A 16,611-nucleotide genomic window follows, 5' to 3' on the forward strand; every position below is an offset into this window, starting at 1 on the left:
CAAGATAGTTAAGACCAAAGCAGACTCTGAAGAGCTTCATAAGAAACTCACAAAACTAGGTGACTAGGCAACAAAATGTGGATGAATTTTAATGTTGGTAAATGCAAAGTAATGCATATTAGAAAACATAATCTCAACTATACGTTCAAAATGATGGGGACTAAATTAGCTATTACCACTCGAGAGAGATCTTGGAATCATTGTGGATAGTTCTCTGAAGACAGCCACTCAATGTGCAGCAGCAGTCAAAAGAGCAAACCATGTTAGAAATCATTTAAAAAATGATAGAGAATAAGACAAAGAATATTTTATTGACTTTATATAAATCCATGATACACCCAAATCTTGGATACTGAGTACAGATTTGGTCATCTTATCTCAAAAAAGATGTCTTGGCATTGGAAAGAGTTCAGAAAAAGTCAACAAAAATTATTAGAAGTTTGGAATGGCTTCTATAAGAGGCGAGATAAATAAAATTGGGACTTTTCAATTTAGAAAAGAGGAGACAAAGGGGGGTAGGATAGAGGTCTATAAAATCATGGCTGGTGTGGAGAAAGTAAATAAGGAAGTTTTTTGTTCCCAGAACACAAGAACTAGGGCTCACCAAATGAAATTAATAGGTAGAAGGTTTAAAACAAGCAAACATATAACACACAGTCAACCTGTAGAACTTCTTCCCAGATGACACTGGGGAAGACCAGGACTTTAAGGGTGTGTCTACACAGCAAAGTTATTTCAGAATAATGGCTGTTGTTCCAAAATAATTATGCAAGTGTCTACACAGCAATTCCATTATTTCAAAATAAATTTTATGTAATTAGGCATATGTAGATGCTCCACTGCTGCTATTTCGAAATAGCCCATCACCAGAGTCATTCGAAGTTATTCCTTCTGGGTCTCTGAATTGAGATAGCACGTCCACATTAAGGAAGCCTGCCTTAGATTAATTTTGAGGCTTCCCTGCAATGTAGCTATGCTATTTTGAAACAAGCTATTTCTGAATAACTATTCTGTGCAGTGTAGACATAGCCTAACAGGGTTCAAAAAAGAACTAGATCAGGGTCGGGAGCCTAAGGTCTCAGGGTCAGATGTGGTCCCCTGCTTGCCTGGATATGGCCCCTGAGGCTCAGGGCTTCTCCCCAGCATTGAGGAGCCCATGCTGGTGCTCCACCCTCCCTCCTCTGCAGGGTTAGAACACACAAAATCTATTAGCTGGGGCCCCCTAGGTCTGGTGTGTGAAGGGAATGTGGGGAACTGCTTCTCAATCAGGGGCCGCATCAGTGAGAGGAGGCTTCAGTGATTTTTTTTTTTTTTTTGTGCTTCTCACTTGTATGCAGCCCCTGACTTGTTTTTTCTCTGGGTCAGTGGCCCCTACCCCAAAAAAGGTTCCCCACCTGTGAGCTAGATAAAGGCAAGCAGGATAGGTCCATTAATGGCTATTAGACTGGATGGGTAGGAATGGTGTCCCTAGCCTCTGTTTGTCAGAAGCTGGGAATTGGTGACAAGGGAGGGATCACTTGATGGATATCTGTTCTGTTCATTTCCTCTGGGGCATTCTGGCATTGACCATTGATAGAAGACAGGATACTGGGCTAGCAGGACCTTTTGGGGTATGACTGTTCTTATGGAATATGGATAAGACCAGATAGATTACTTGCCTGATCCTGTTTTTGGAAAGCTATGTCTTTCAATCAGCTTCTTGAGCTCGTTGCATGGTAGCAGGAGAGCTCTTAGGCCATATCTACATTCAAGCAGGAGGTATAAATGTCAGCTTGAAGTGTAGCTATATCCTTAATGATGTCGTCATTTCTCCGTATGCACTAAACACCCATCTCAGTATCTACTCTTTTCAGAAGAGGTAAAAGCAACAGAAAATGAAAAGGGAGCAGAATGAAAAGAATTATGAAAAGCAAATTAGGAGACAGTTTAAAAAAGAAAATGAAAAGGCAATGTCCTTCATTTCAAAACCCACACAAATTTCTCTATCCCTTCCACACTTTAGGGACAAAAACCTTTACCCAGTTCCTAGGACTTAAGGTGCAACCCTGTTAATTTATACACCCATCCTAACCCAACTCCTAGAGTTCAGGGTGTAACTTCTTGCGGGTTTGCAGGATCTTTAGCCACTGAAAGAGCCTTACACAGTAATATTCTTATTCTCTATTTATTGACAATTCCCAAGCAAGCAGAACACCTATGCTAAGCATACAGCGTCATGCTCACCAATCCTGATAAAGGCAGGCAGACTTCCCCTGTTGGCCAGGCAAGGTCAGTCTCTCTGGATCTTAGCTGCTGCACATCACGGTCATGCAGAAGAATCCTGGCAGCTCTGGTCTTAGTCTGTGTCTTGGAGGTGAGTAGTTCTTCCAGGTCTTTCCCCTTCTTCTTGGTGTTCCTTTCAGTTCTTGTTTCCCTTTTGCTTTTCTAGCTGGTCTCCTTTTTGGACCCCAGTTTATATAGTGAAACCTGAGTCCTGCTTAGCTATACTGTAACCAATTATTTTAGTATAATTTTACTAACCAAGCATAACATACTGTAACATAATTACCTAACCAATCATACCCCACCACCTTAGTTGATTTACACCTAGCAAAATTAATTATATAGCAGCCAGAAACAGTTACAAACCAGACTGAGATATCACAGTGTAGGAAAGTGAGGACAATAATAATCGAATAAGGATTCTACAACCTTGACTATTGATAAGCAGTTTCTTGCCAGACAAAATGCTGTTAATTAAGTTTTCTATGTCCATCTTGATATCTGTTTTTTACCTGGTGACAGTGGGTGCTATTAGGAGAGGATCCCCTTCTCATAACCTACTTTAATGCAATTTTGATGGAATGTAAGTATGTGACTCCAGGCTTTACAGCTAATGACTGCTGCTCTCCATTCTGGCTACAGAAGGCGGCTTTAGTTTAGGCCCAATATGGCTACAGGCCTTTCAGCATGGTTACGGAAAAAACATATTGTTATAGTCCCCTCCTTAATGATGCTTTTAGTCTGAAAGAGAAATACTTCTGCTCCACCTGCATGCTCCTTGATTGTTTCCCTTCTATAGAAAAACTGTTTTTCCCCTTAGTTTTCTTATATACAGTGGAAAGCCTGAATGATTAATTTTTTTAGTTTGGTGTGAGATCTATGCTGTTGTCATTTTCTAAATGTTAATACAATTTAGTGCCTTAATTTTTTTAAGCGATAGGTGCATAAAGCACTGAAAGCCCCAAACATCTCTAGCTTGCAAAACACACTGTGGAAAAGAAGCTGGTGGGTTTCTATTGCTTGGTCCTTCTGTGAGGGCAAGGGACTGGACTTCATGACTTCTTGAGGTCCCTTCCAGTTCTAGTATTCTGTGATCCTATGACATACATGTACTATAAACTACGGATTTGTTCTCAAAGCTCCAGTACCAGAATAGTCTTATCAGTTGTTTGTGAACTTGAAAAAGTATGTGCTCATTTATGTGCCATGGTATGCAGAACACAAGTGTCCTATTTATCTCTATTTATGTTAGCGATTAAGATAAGTTTTCACTACTCGTTCCTTCTCTAAACACCGAAGAGCCAACACAGCTGGAATGTATGCTGGTTCACATCATCAACTGAATGTTATCAAAGGGTATGACTAAACTGTAGTTAGACACCAGCAGCTGGCCCCTGTCAGCTGACTCATGTGTGGGGGTCAGGTTATGGAGCTGTTACGTTGTGGTGTAGATATTTCAGCTGGGGTTCCAGTCAGAGACCAAACATCAATGCCATGATTAAACTGCCTTGTAGCCTGAGCCCAATGAGTGAGAGTCAGCTGCTATGGGCCAATCGTGGTTGTTTAATTGTGGTGTAGAAATGCCAAAGTCATGGTAAGCTCTGTGAACTATGGGTTGTCTATTACTCTGCATAGGGCCTAGCACAATGGAGCTCTGACTTCAGTTGAGCCCTAGAGATTACCATAATGAACATAAATAATAACTTGTGAAATCTTTGAATGATGAATGTGTGCAAACAAGGAAGAATACAACTTCACACTCAGATTTTGGGTTGAGGGCTTGATGGGTCGGTTTTTTGGGTGGGTACTCAGAGTGGAATGTGTGAAGGTATGCTTACTGCTCTGTAGAAGTGCAGCAGGAAGGCAAACATGAGAGGGGACTGGAGAAGATTTGAAACACAAAGTTTACAATAAAGCAGAGACAGACTACATTTAGGGATAACATTGCATCTCCAATTTCGATAATGTTCCTTATGTTTTTTTTCAGAATTAGGGGCCAGTGACTCTTTCTGCAATTATCTTTGGCACATAACCCATGGAGGGCATAGCTGTAGTTTCTACTATCTCACTGTGTGAACGTTTATCCCAACAATCAGAATCAAACTGGGGACCTCAAAGCATGAGCCTCTACTGCATGAGCTATAAGCCAACTTGCTGTTAGCTAAGGTTGTAGAGCAAACTCATTATTCTGTCTGTAAGGGTGTGTCAACACAGCAGAGTTATTTCTAAATAATGGCCTTTATTTCAAAATAACAAAGTGAGTATCTACACAGCAATTCTGTTGTTTTGAAATAATTTCAAAATAACAGGTGGCTTATTTCGAAATCTGTAAACCTCATTCCATGAGGAATAACGCTTATTCCTAAATAGCTGTTTTGGAATAGCAGTAGTGTGTATGCTCCACTGCTGCTATTTTGAAATAGCTCCTCCCCAGGGCCATTCTCCCCAGTGCCTTCCGGAGCTCTAAATCAAAGTATCATGCCCACATTAGGGAAGCCTGCCTAGGGCTAATTTTGAGGCTTCCCTGTAGTGCAGATGTGCTATTTCTAAATAAGTTATTTTGGAGAAAAAACAATCCGAAATAGCTTATTTTGAAGTAAGCTTGCTGTGTAGATGTACTCTAAGGGGTCTTGGTGACACTAAATGGGACAGTACACCACACCCAGAATTTGTGTGGGTGACATAGATATCTGAAAGGGTGGGTGGGGATACATTCGGTTATATAGGAGGTTCACATTGTACCTTCAGGTTAGGTTTTGCACTTTATTCCCACCAGAGGGAAAGTTTGCAACAGATGAACTGTGAATTGGAAGGGACCTTGAGAGATCATCAAGTCCAGCCCCCTGCCCTCATGGCAGGATCAAGCACCTCAGGAAACACAAATTCAACATGGTGACTCTAGCTTCTGTCTTCCCGGCGTTGAACATTGAAGATTGGTTCACATCCCTCGATTTGCAGGACGCGTATTTTCACGTGATGATACACCCAGCTCACAGACGCTTCCTGAGATTTGTCATAGGCACACAGCACTTTCAATACAAGGGCCTCCCGTTTGGCCTATCATCAGTGCCCAGGGTCTTTTCCAAGACGTTGGTGGTGGTCGCTGCGTATCTCCACCGCCAGGGCATCATGTTTTTCCCGTACCTGGATGAATGTCTCATCAAGGCCTATTCTTATGACCACGCACTTCGTGCCACCGAAATCACAAGGCAATTATTTTCTGACCTGGGTCTTGTACTGAACGTACCAAAGTCCTCACTCATTCCGCAAAGATCCCTCGTGTTCATTGGGGCATGATTAGATTCTATAATGGCCAAGGCCTCTCTTCCTTTAGAAAGAATCCACAAAATACAGAGCCTTATGCAGACACTTTCCATCAGTCCAAAGGTACCGATACGTACCTGCCTGCAACTCTTGGGGCACATGGCTGCCACAACATACGTGGTACAACACACGAGACTATGCCTCAGATGTCTACAGCAATGGCTGGCTTCAGTTTATCGTCCGGGCAATCACGATGTACACAGACAAGTGGAGGTACCATTAATAGTACGACAATCCCTGGCATGATGGACTTCTCCCACCAACATGCTCTCAGGCATTCTGTTCCACCATCCACACCCTACTGTTCAAGTCACTTCAGACGCATCTCTCCTAGGTTGGGAAGCCCACTGCGAGGGCTAATTTGCTCAAGGTCGATGGAATACACAAGAAGCTCTAGCATATCAATCTCCTGGAGCTCAGGGCAGTATTCAACGCATGCAAGATATTCCTCCCAAAGATTTGCAGTCAGTTCAAATCTTTACCGACAACACTACCACGGTTTATTACATCAACCGTCAGGGTGAAGCCTGATCCAGATCCCTCTGCACGGAAGCCACGAAGTTATGGGATTGGTGTATAAGCCATGGAATTACCATTGTGGGCGCATACCTCCCAGACAAAGACGATACAATTGCCAATGCCTTAAGCAGACATATTTTTCCTCACCTCGAGTGGGGGTAACCCATTCCATATTTCAGCAATGGGGGCACCCCACTATGATCTCTTTGAAACACATCTCAATATGAAATGCCCAAAATACTGTTCCAGAGCCAGTCTGAGACCGAAATCTCTGGGAGATGCATTTCTGATAAACTGGACTCGCCATCTTCTCTATGCCTTTCCTCCAGTTCCTTAGAGAAGATAATCGAGGACAGAGCCACAGTCATACTCATAGCCCTGTTTTGGCCCAGACAGATGTGGCTTCCCCTCCTCCTACAAACGTCTCTCCAACCCCCATATCATTTACCAAAACAACATGACCTGCTCACGCAATCAGGGCTGTCCATGACACAATCCCAAATCAACCACCTACACTTCATGGTGTGGTTCCTAGCTGGTTCCATAGCACAGAAGTCCTTTGCTCCCAAAAGTTGAAATAAGTACTACTCTATAGCAGATGTGAATCCACATGGAAAACTTACCTTTATAAATGGCGTCGTTTCCATTCTTGGTGTTTAGCCAATAACTTTGATGCAATGTCCATTCCAATCCATTGTATCCTGGACTATGTACTCCACTTGCACCATTCAGGATTGGGACTGTCGTCCATCAAGGTCCATCTCTCAGCCATTTCTGCATTTAGACAATTAATTGAGGGTTTTTCAATAATTGCTCATCTGATGACTAAATGCTTCTTGAAAGACCTAACAAATCTACACCCCACTGTGCAGGAAGCTTCCTGCTCTATGGGATTTGGAGCTAATGTTGGACACCCTCACTTATCCTCCTTTTGAGCCCTTGGCTACCTGTGACATCCCTACGCTCACTATGAAGGTTGCCTTTCTCCTGGCTATAACATCGGCCCAATGGGTGGGAGAGTTGGCAGTCCTCTCGGCCAACCCACCATATACTCTGTTTACCAACCAGGGAGTAATACTTCGATCTCACTCCAACTTTTTACCGATGGTGAATTCGGAGTTCCATATTAACGAGCCTATAATACTCCCGACATTCTACCCCAAACTATATACCTCTCGCCATGAAACCCAATTGCATAACATCGGATGTCCGTGTAGGGCATTGGCTTTTGTACCTAGAAAGGACTCACCCTTTCTGCCAGTCTAATTAACTCCTATTATGCTCAGATGAAAGAACCGAGGGTCAATCATTATCTTCACAACATATTTCTAAGCTTATCATGAAATGTAGTACAAAGTGCTACACATTACGTAATAGGCGCATATCGACGTCAATTACTGCTCATTCCACCAGAGCGACATCTACCTCTCTGGCATTCTTTAAAGGCGTACCAATTCAGGACATTTGCCGCATGGCGACATGGTCTTCAGACATAACATTCGCTAAGCATAATGCTATCGCCCAAGAATCAGTGCTGGCCTCCACAGTTCTGTCCACAGCAACCAGTTCTTGACTTCAATCCCACCTCTGTAGACAAGGCTACTGCTCTGTACTTACCTTGAGTGGAGCACCCACGGGGACACTACCTGAAGAAGAAGAGGCAGTTACTTACCTCGTACAGTAAAGATGGTTCTTCGAGGTGTGTGTTTGTGTCCCCGTGGGTGCTCTACGACCGACCTTCCTCCCCACTTCGGAGTCTCTTCTTTATGTTTTTCATGAGTGATCGGATTAGGAGGAACTGGCAGAAGCCAGATCGCATGCAAGCTCACAAATGGCATGAACAGCATGCGCCGCCGTGCATGCGTGGTCCAAATGAACCACGGCTGACTACTTTCCGACCTGCAGCACCGGGATGATCCTGACACCTAGAATGGAGCACCCACGGGGGGGGGACACCTTGAAGAAATGTCGTCACTGCACAAAGTGAGTAACTTCCTCTTTTCAAAACTAAACACGCCCAATTCTTTCAGTTTTCCCTACAGCTCATGTTTTTTTAGGCCTTTAATAATTTTTGTTGCTGTTCTCTGGACCTTCTCCAATTTTTCCACATCTTTCTTGAAATGTGGTGCCCAGAACTAGACACAGTATTTCAGTTGAGGCCTAATTAGTGCAGAGTAGAGAGGAAGAATGACTTTTTATCTTGCTCACAACTCTCCTGTTAATGCATCCCAGAATCATGTGTTACACTGTTGATTCATATTTAGCTTGTGGTCCACAATGACTCCTAGATGCCTTTCTGCAGTACTACTTCCTAGACAGTCACTTCCCATTCTGTATGGTGAAACTGATTGATTGTTCTTTCCTAAGTAGAGTACTTTGCATTTGTCCTTATCAAACTTCATCCTATTTACCTCAGACCATTTCTCTAGTTTGTCCAGATCATTTCGAATTATGACCATATCCTCCAAAGCAGTTGCAATCCCTCCCAGCTTGGTATCATCTGCAAACTTCATAATCATTCTCTCTCTGCCTCATCTAATTCTTTGATGACGATATTGAACAGAACCGGACCCAAAATACACCTCTGTGGAACCCTACTTGTTATGCCCTTCCAGCATGATTGTGAACTGTTAACCACTTTCAGAGAGTAGTTATTATCTACCCAGTTGAGCACCCATCTAATAGTAGCCCCTTCTCGGTTGTATTTCCCTAGTTTATTGATAAGAAGATCATGTTAAATTATCAAATGGTTTCCTAAAGTCTAGGTATACCATGACTTCTACTTCCCCCTTAACCACAAGGTTTGATAGCCTATTAAAGAAAGCTGTCAGATTGGTCTGACATAATTTGTTCTTTACAAATCCATGCTGGCTGTGTTTGCAGATGAATTCCTTAATTAGTTACTCCATTATCTTCCTTGACACGGAAGTTAAACTGACTGGTCTTAAGTTTCCTGGGTTGTTCTTCTTTCCCTGTTTATAGATGGCCTCTGTGATAGAAAAATGGGAAACTTGAAACTGTAGTATAGTGGTCATCAGGAGAGTAATTGGGTTACTCTGAGTATCATCAGTGGAGCCATGCTCCAGGGCACTCTGACTTTCTGTTTAGTTAGCGTGCCTCCTCCCAAGCGTGTGCTCTCTCTCTCTCATATATATACACACATACACACACTCACTCACTCTGTTATATAGTTGAACAAAGCAGCACATTCCCAACTTGCTGCACAGTAAGAAAAGTAGGTTTCACGTGCACCGAGTGGCCTATTTGCAAAAGATACAGTACGCCTGTGACATGGAACCCCCTGAGAGGCAGTAAGCATGGAACACTACGCTGCCATTTTCACAGAGTAACTACTTCCATCAATTTATAGGTTACAAATGGGGATGCTGCAACACAGAGACAAAGAGTCTCTGGCACAAGGTCACACAGCGAGTCAGTAGCAGAGCTAGGATTAGAATTCAGGAGTTCTCACTTCTAGGGCCACACCTCCTCCCCTGTCATCTTTGCAGGAATCATTTCCACCGCCAACCCCCACCACCAAAGAGCACCTATTTCTCTGTTGGAAAACGAATAACTGTTAAATATAAGAGGAATGACTGCCACCTTACCCAGTTCACTGGAGGTGGAAAACAGCTAGAAGTATAAATCTCTGGGGGCTTATGGTAGAGAGCCATGCTCTCCACCTGAGGGTTTGACGATATGCCCACTTTGTTTGCAGCAAGTAAAGCTATACATTTACCCCACCCTACTGTCACAAACTGTCCATGTGGACCCTACTGCCACCCACTAACATTCCCTAGTGCTGCAATTCTCAAGCAGAGGCATGCGAACACCTGGGGGGGTCTGCAGAGGTCTCCCAGTGGGTACCTCAACTCATCTAGATATGTACCTAATTGTACAACAACATGTATAAAAAAGCACTAGCAGAGTCAGTACAAACTAAAATTTCATACAGACAATGACTTGTCTATGTTGCTTTATAATCTGTACACTGACATGTAAGTGCAATATTTATATTACAATTATAAATCTATTGGATGGTAAAAATTAGAAAGTAAGCACTTTTTCAGTAATTGTGCCTTGTGTCACTTATGTATATTTATGCCTGATTTTGTAAGCAAGTATTTTTTAAGTGAGATGAAACACTGGGTACACAAAACAACTCAAGCTCCTGAAAGGTATATTGTAGTTGGAAGGGTTGAGAGCCACTACCCTATTGCACTATAATATAGTCACATTTCAACACGGGATAGATCAAAGTGCATGCCAGAACTTTGTGTGCAGCAGCTGAGTCCATATGGGTGCTTAGTGCATGGCTCTTTGGTGCAGGGTAGATTTACACCTGAACTGGCTATGAACTTACATGTTCATATAGACAGACCCTGAGAGCTGCACCAAATGCACATCCTCTATGGATCAGGCACTGAAGAACATGTGTCACACACACTGGCCAATAAGATGGTTTATTAGATGATGAGCTTTCGTGAGCCAGACCCACTTCCTCAGATCAAATAGTGGAAGAAAATAGTCACAACCATACATACCAAAGGATACAATTAAAAAAAAATGAACACATATGAAAAGGACAAATCACATTTCAGAACAGAAGGGGGATGTGGGGGGGGGAGGGGAAGGAAGGAAGGTAAGTGTCTGTGAGCTAATGGTATTAGAGGTGATAATTGGGGAAGCTATCTTGGTAATGGGTAAGATAGTTGGGGTCTTTGTTCAATCCCCCCCAGAGAGTGTCGAATTTTAACATGAATGACAGTTCAGAGGATTCCCTTTCAAGTGCAGATGTAAAAGGTCTTTGTAGCCGAATGCAGGTGGTTAAGTCGTTGAGACAGTGTCCTTTCTGGTTGAAATGGCAAGAAATAGTTTTTTCTTTGTGATCTTGTCTGATATCTGTTTTGTGGGCATTAATCCTTTGGCGAAGTGTCTGAGACGTTTGTCCAATGTACATAGCAGACGGACACTTTTGGCACATGATAGCATAAATTATATTTCTGGATGCGCAGGAATATGTGTTCTTGATCTTATAACTCACTTGGTTAGGTCCAATAATGGTATCAGCAGAATGAATATGTGGACAAAGCTGGCAACGGGGTTTGTTGCAAGGGAAGGTACCAGGGTTGGTATTAGTGTGGTATGTCCTGTGGTTGTTGGAAAGAATCATCTTGAGGTTAGGTGGTTGTCTATAGGAGACTATGGGTCTGTCTCCCAGATTCTCTTGGAGTATGGTATCCTGTTCCAGTATAGGCTGTAGTTTATTGATAATGTGTTGGACAGGTTTAAGTTGGGGGCTGTAGGTGATGACAAGTGGTGTTCTATTGTTGGTTTTCTTGGGTCTGTCTTGAAGTAGATGGTTTCTAGGTATTTGTCTGGCTCTTTCAATTGGCTTTTTTATTTCTCCGGGTGGGTAGTTGAGATTTATAAATTCTTGCGCTACATCGATGACATCTTTATGATCTGGACACATGGCCAAGAAACACTGGTGATATTCCACAGAGATTTCAACAACCTACACCCCACCATCAACCTCAGCCTGGACCATTCTACACGAGAGGTCCACTTCCTGGACACCACAGTACAAATCAACAATGGAAAAGTAGACACCACTCTACAGAAAACCCACTGACTCATACAGTTACCTACATGCTTCCAGCTCCCATCCAGAACACAACATACGATCCATCGTCTATAGCCAAGCCCTTCGATACAACCGCATCTAATCCCTCTGACAGAGACCAGAAGCTTCAAGATCTCTACCAAGCATTTATAAATCTCAACTACCATCTTGTTAGTCTTTAAAGTGCTACATAGTCCTGCATTTTGCTTCAGCTACACCAGACTAACATGGCTACATTTCTATTACTGGCCAATATGCCCTGTGAAGCAAGGAAAGCTAAAAAATATTCAGAGTTCTTTAAACAAAATCATTCTTAAGTTTTGTGTGTAATAAATGTGCACCCATGCTCTGTCTCTTCTGCAGAGAGCTTTTCAGAACCTTCTCTGAGTATGCACTGCCTTCTTAGAGAACATCTAAGTATCAGTTCCGAAAACTTATCCTCCCCTTCCCCTTTTTTTAGTTTGATTATTTTCTGGTTTGTCATAACTAGGTTCCAGCTGTGACTATGTCCTTTGCACTGAGACACATGCATTATATCACGGTGTTTTCCCTATTAACTTGAGGTTCATTGGCCAGTGAAAGTCACACACTGAACTCCAATTAATCTAGGAAAAGCTTTCACACCTGCTCTCTCCATATCATAAGTATGTGTATAAACACCCTCTAGTTCTCTTAATTATTCATTCATTAAACACCTCTATATTAGATTTTTTGTGTGGACCCATTGCCATAATATCTGAGCACCTCTCAGTGTCTCCTGTATTTATTTCTTTCAGTTCTTATCTAATGATTTTATAACACTTTATAAGAATATATTGTGACTCACCATTCTTCTGAGATAGTCATGTGCTACATTTCCCGGTTTTACAGATGGATTTGCTGATGCTTATATATCTCCCATTTCAAGGGTAAACAGCAAGCATCTGCTGTTAAAGACTGGAATAGAACCAAGGAGATAAGACTTCTAGTCCACAGTTATAGGAATAATATTGTTAAACAAATGATTGACAGTTAATTACGTAATTGTTAAATTTTAGCAAATGTATATTTAAATATCGATCACGTAACTAATTTCCTCTTACCAGTGTTCCCTGAAATCTTTTCCATCCATGTGTGGCTTTTTTCCCTCCATGTGTAGAATACATTTTTATGTGCATTGAGCATTGCATGAAAATGCACTACCAGTAGAAATAACAAACCTAGCTGTGGGCCTCTGCTATTCAGATGGGAGGCATTTGAATCTATCCTGAGTAGGGCTGCACAAGCACACAGTTAACAGGGAAAATTGATTAATTATGTATATTTAAGACACTTAAAGTATTTCTAACTCTTCTGTTGATATTTTGTTTACTAACAGCCAGGAGTTCTAAAATCGAGCTGCATTGTTAGTATGGTGACATATGACACAGGCAATTTTTGATTATTTTTGTTCAGATCAGTAAACACCTTTTCCAGTTGCTTTATGCTATTGCAACTCACTTTTCTTCATTAAAGACTTTGAGTTCTTTTTCATTTTGATATATTCTGAAAGGTCTTTGTGCATATAAAACCTGTTTTCAGTGGCTCAATCATGGTTTTGTTCCATATATTGAATGTTTATACTTGGTTACATTGGTTAGTTAAATTTTAATGTTAGACAAGTTTGAGTGTTTGTTTCTCTTTCTTAGAGCCGTGGACTGACCTTGAACTATGTGAAGAGCTTCTGTGATGGGAGCGGACATCAACAGAAACTTGGTACGTAAATAGACGGCAATATATAGACTCTAGCATGTTTGAACCGATAGTCTACCAAAAAGATCAGTGCACACATATGTTTGATGAATCTTAAGAGCATTTTAACCTGGAATCTGCCCAAACCAATCATGATTTTATAAGCTTGATTGAGAAGTTGATTTTTGTCTGTAGCTGCTTTCTTTGAAGACTTAAAGTTACCTTGCCAAGATTAGAATTAAAAGGATATCCTTTTGGATTATGCATAATAGCGCTCATTTAAAACCAACGTACACAATTATCTAACGATTCCTAGAGAACTGTTTCATTGCTCTACTTTGCCTGGCTACACTTGATCTTCTTAGCCCTTAACTAGATACAGCTTATCCTGGGGGAGAGAACAGCTATTTTTGTAACCTAGAGAACCGTAACATTCAATCTAACATAGAAACTATTAAATCGTTTATAGAATAATAGCTGACTTACCCAGTATTATCCAGGTCCTTCAGGGCAGGGTCCTGGGGATGTCTGGGGTGTATGTGCCAAAGGCAGGGGAGTAGGGGCCTGCTGTCTTAAGTCTCCTTCCCTCCCCCACAACCTATCCAGGGCCTGTTCTCTCTTCCACCAGGCCAAACTCCAGCCTACCTGGGGCTTGTTCTCTCCTCCCCTCCAGCTCTGTGGCCAGGTGGGGAAAAAGCTTGGGGCAGCGGGGCTAGTTACCAGTCTGTTGACAGGCAAGTTGGCGGAGCCCCAACCCTATTGGCCACTCCTTTGGTGGTCTGGCAGCCCCCAGTGGCCACTCTTATATAGCGCCCCTCTGAACAGCAGCCCCTCCTTTGGCATGTTATGGAAAAACTGTCCTTTTCCTGGGGCTTCTACTTACCTTGGCACAACCAAACCCTGACCTTGCTGTAAGTTAGGAGACGAGGAAGCTACATACCAAATTTGGTGGCCCTAGCTTTTACCGTTTAGGAGGAGTTCTTGAACAAATGGACGCACTGATAGACACACAGAAAGATCCACTCTAAAACAGATTTATTAAATGGGGCTCATGCTGGAGAGAACTGAATGTGGATCCATATGCAAACTTCAAGTTCAGTTCCTGGGGGTTTCGTGCAAGCCCAGCCTTAATATTTTCATGTAAAAATGTGTTGAAATTTGTGCTATACTCAATTCTTGTATGAAGAGGAGAACACTAAAATTAGTCATCATCCCTGAGGAGCACAGCTAAAACAATTGGCAGGACAGTGCGAGAGAGCCTGCAGTACAGCTGCTTGTACACAGTATGATCTATGAATCAATAGCCAACTTCCATTTCTGTCACTGATTATCCTATCATGCCAATCACATTTTCCTTAAAACTCTTTAAAAGTAGAAAGAAAGATTATTCTTGTCTTGTCTGATTAGGAGGCTATGATATACTTGTATTAATGCTCTGAAATTATCACTTCCAACCCTCTCTCCTCCCTCTGATCTTACTCTATAACATTTGGAACTGAACTGCAGCCTCCCAGAATGTCTGCTGGTACTCCCAGGCAGGTGTACCTGCTGTGTATCCCTATTGCATTTTGTGTTTTTCTTGGATACACTATTCTTGGAAATATCACAGCATAAGAGTTGGACATTCGTTTAAAAAAAAATAACTGTTCCATTTCGTTTTTATAGTACTATGCAGTCAAGTTGTAGCAATAATAACTCTAGTAGTAGGGGTTGCATAATCATTTATATACAAATTGATCATATGGTATGAGATGGATAGATTGAGAAATCTAGTTAACAGAAAGGTGGCCATTTTAAGCAACCACGGTACAGAGCTGTCAACATCTAACACTGGTCTGCGAGTACATGTAGCAGGAAATCCTCCTTCTTCTCCCTGTCAGTGCTGCACTCAGGTCTCAGTACATTTTCACTCCAGCGGTCGGAGATTTTTGCGTAGCAGTGCTTTCCCTCATCGTGCATGCACATGTGCCCTCAGCACTGCCTGGAGTGCAACATTGGGCCCATCCCAGTCTTTAGTGCTCTGGCAGTGATTTAAAGGAACCTGGGCTCTGGCAGTAGTAGCAGCAGCAGCTGGGAGCCCTGGGCTCCTTTGGTCACCAGGCTCTGGGGTAATTGCCCCTTTTGCTCCCCCTACCCTGTCAACAGGCCTGCTCAAGAGGGATCACCCATTTAGTGTCTAAACTCTGTCATGAATATAAAACAGACCCCTAGTCAATTTGGACCTTGTCTTTTCATTACTCATAGCTCTCAGCTGATGATTAGAACTTGAGTATTCAGTGCTAATGGCATGGGCTTCTGCATCACCTTGAATCATTTTCTGGAGAGCATCATTTCTGGCTTGAACTGCGACTAATCTAATTCTGGTTACTTACTTTTCCAAAACACGCACAAGTATATACTCAGTTTACATCTCTGGTTCTAATCATTCGTGGTATGCTCGTTGCCTAGTAATTACCTGGACCTCAGAGAATTGTCTGTTTCCTCCAGACACTGCCACTGCAATGGAATCCCAGCATGGGCTCTTTCTTTTAGTAAATGAGTGGCCAAATCTGTGCATCAAAATCATGACTCTTGGTATGAATCTTTACTGTTTTTAAATTAAACCATAAGATCAGCTTCCGTTGTGGGTACAACTGATACTGGGTTCCATTGCTTTTAATAAACAGTGTGGCTCCAGAATCATTTCAGGCATGGGTAAGAGACTAGCCAGTCAACCTAAAATCCTGATTAACTCCCATACTAAGCCTATAGTTCTTTCAGTGTTCACTCGATTCTGGTCCTCGCAAAGTCTGTAAGAGTTTTTCCAAGGGTGCCATTAGTCTTTTCACCAAAAATATCTCTCCCATGCTGTGCTCTTGTGAGAAGAATCTACTTCTATATGGTTATGCTGATCTTTCTCCTTCTGCTCTATCAGATACAATAAACAGTAGAGTTGATAGCTCATAGTCCAGAAACCTGACGACAGTATTAACAATGATATTGAAAAACCATTCATGTTCTGATCAGAAACTATGCATTTTATATAGTAAATAGTAAAATATGAATCCTGTGCAGCAGCCAAACAGGGGATAGGCAAATCAAGAGGGATCAAATTGACCTTAAACTTCAGTGAAGTTTAAAAATATTTAGAGGACTATTGATTTAAATTATTTTTCATTTTACTGTGCCTC

The 16,611-nt window shown here is 42.0% G+C and overlaps 1 long non-coding RNA gene across 2 annotated transcripts in view; it reads left to right on the plus strand.

Annotated features, from left to right (window-relative positions):
• The window catches only part of LOC149524321 (uncharacterized), a 186,116-nt gene that overhangs the window by 37,114 nt on the left and 132,391 nt on the right, over nt 1-16,611 (plus strand). For both annotated transcript variants that reach the window (XR_016349645.1, XR_016349644.1), the window contains exon 2: nt 13,399-13,465. This is a non-coding gene — a long non-coding RNA (uncharacterized LOC149524321). The remainder of the gene's footprint in view (nt 1-13,398; nt 13,466-16,611) is intronic.

The sequence above is a fragment of the Pelodiscus sinensis genome, chromosome 5 (assembly GCF_052426305.1).
Source record: "Pelodiscus sinensis isolate ZL-2025 chromosome 5, ASM5242630v1, whole genome shotgun sequence".
NCBI lineage: Eukaryota > Metazoa > Chordata > Testudines > Trionychidae > Pelodiscus > Pelodiscus sinensis.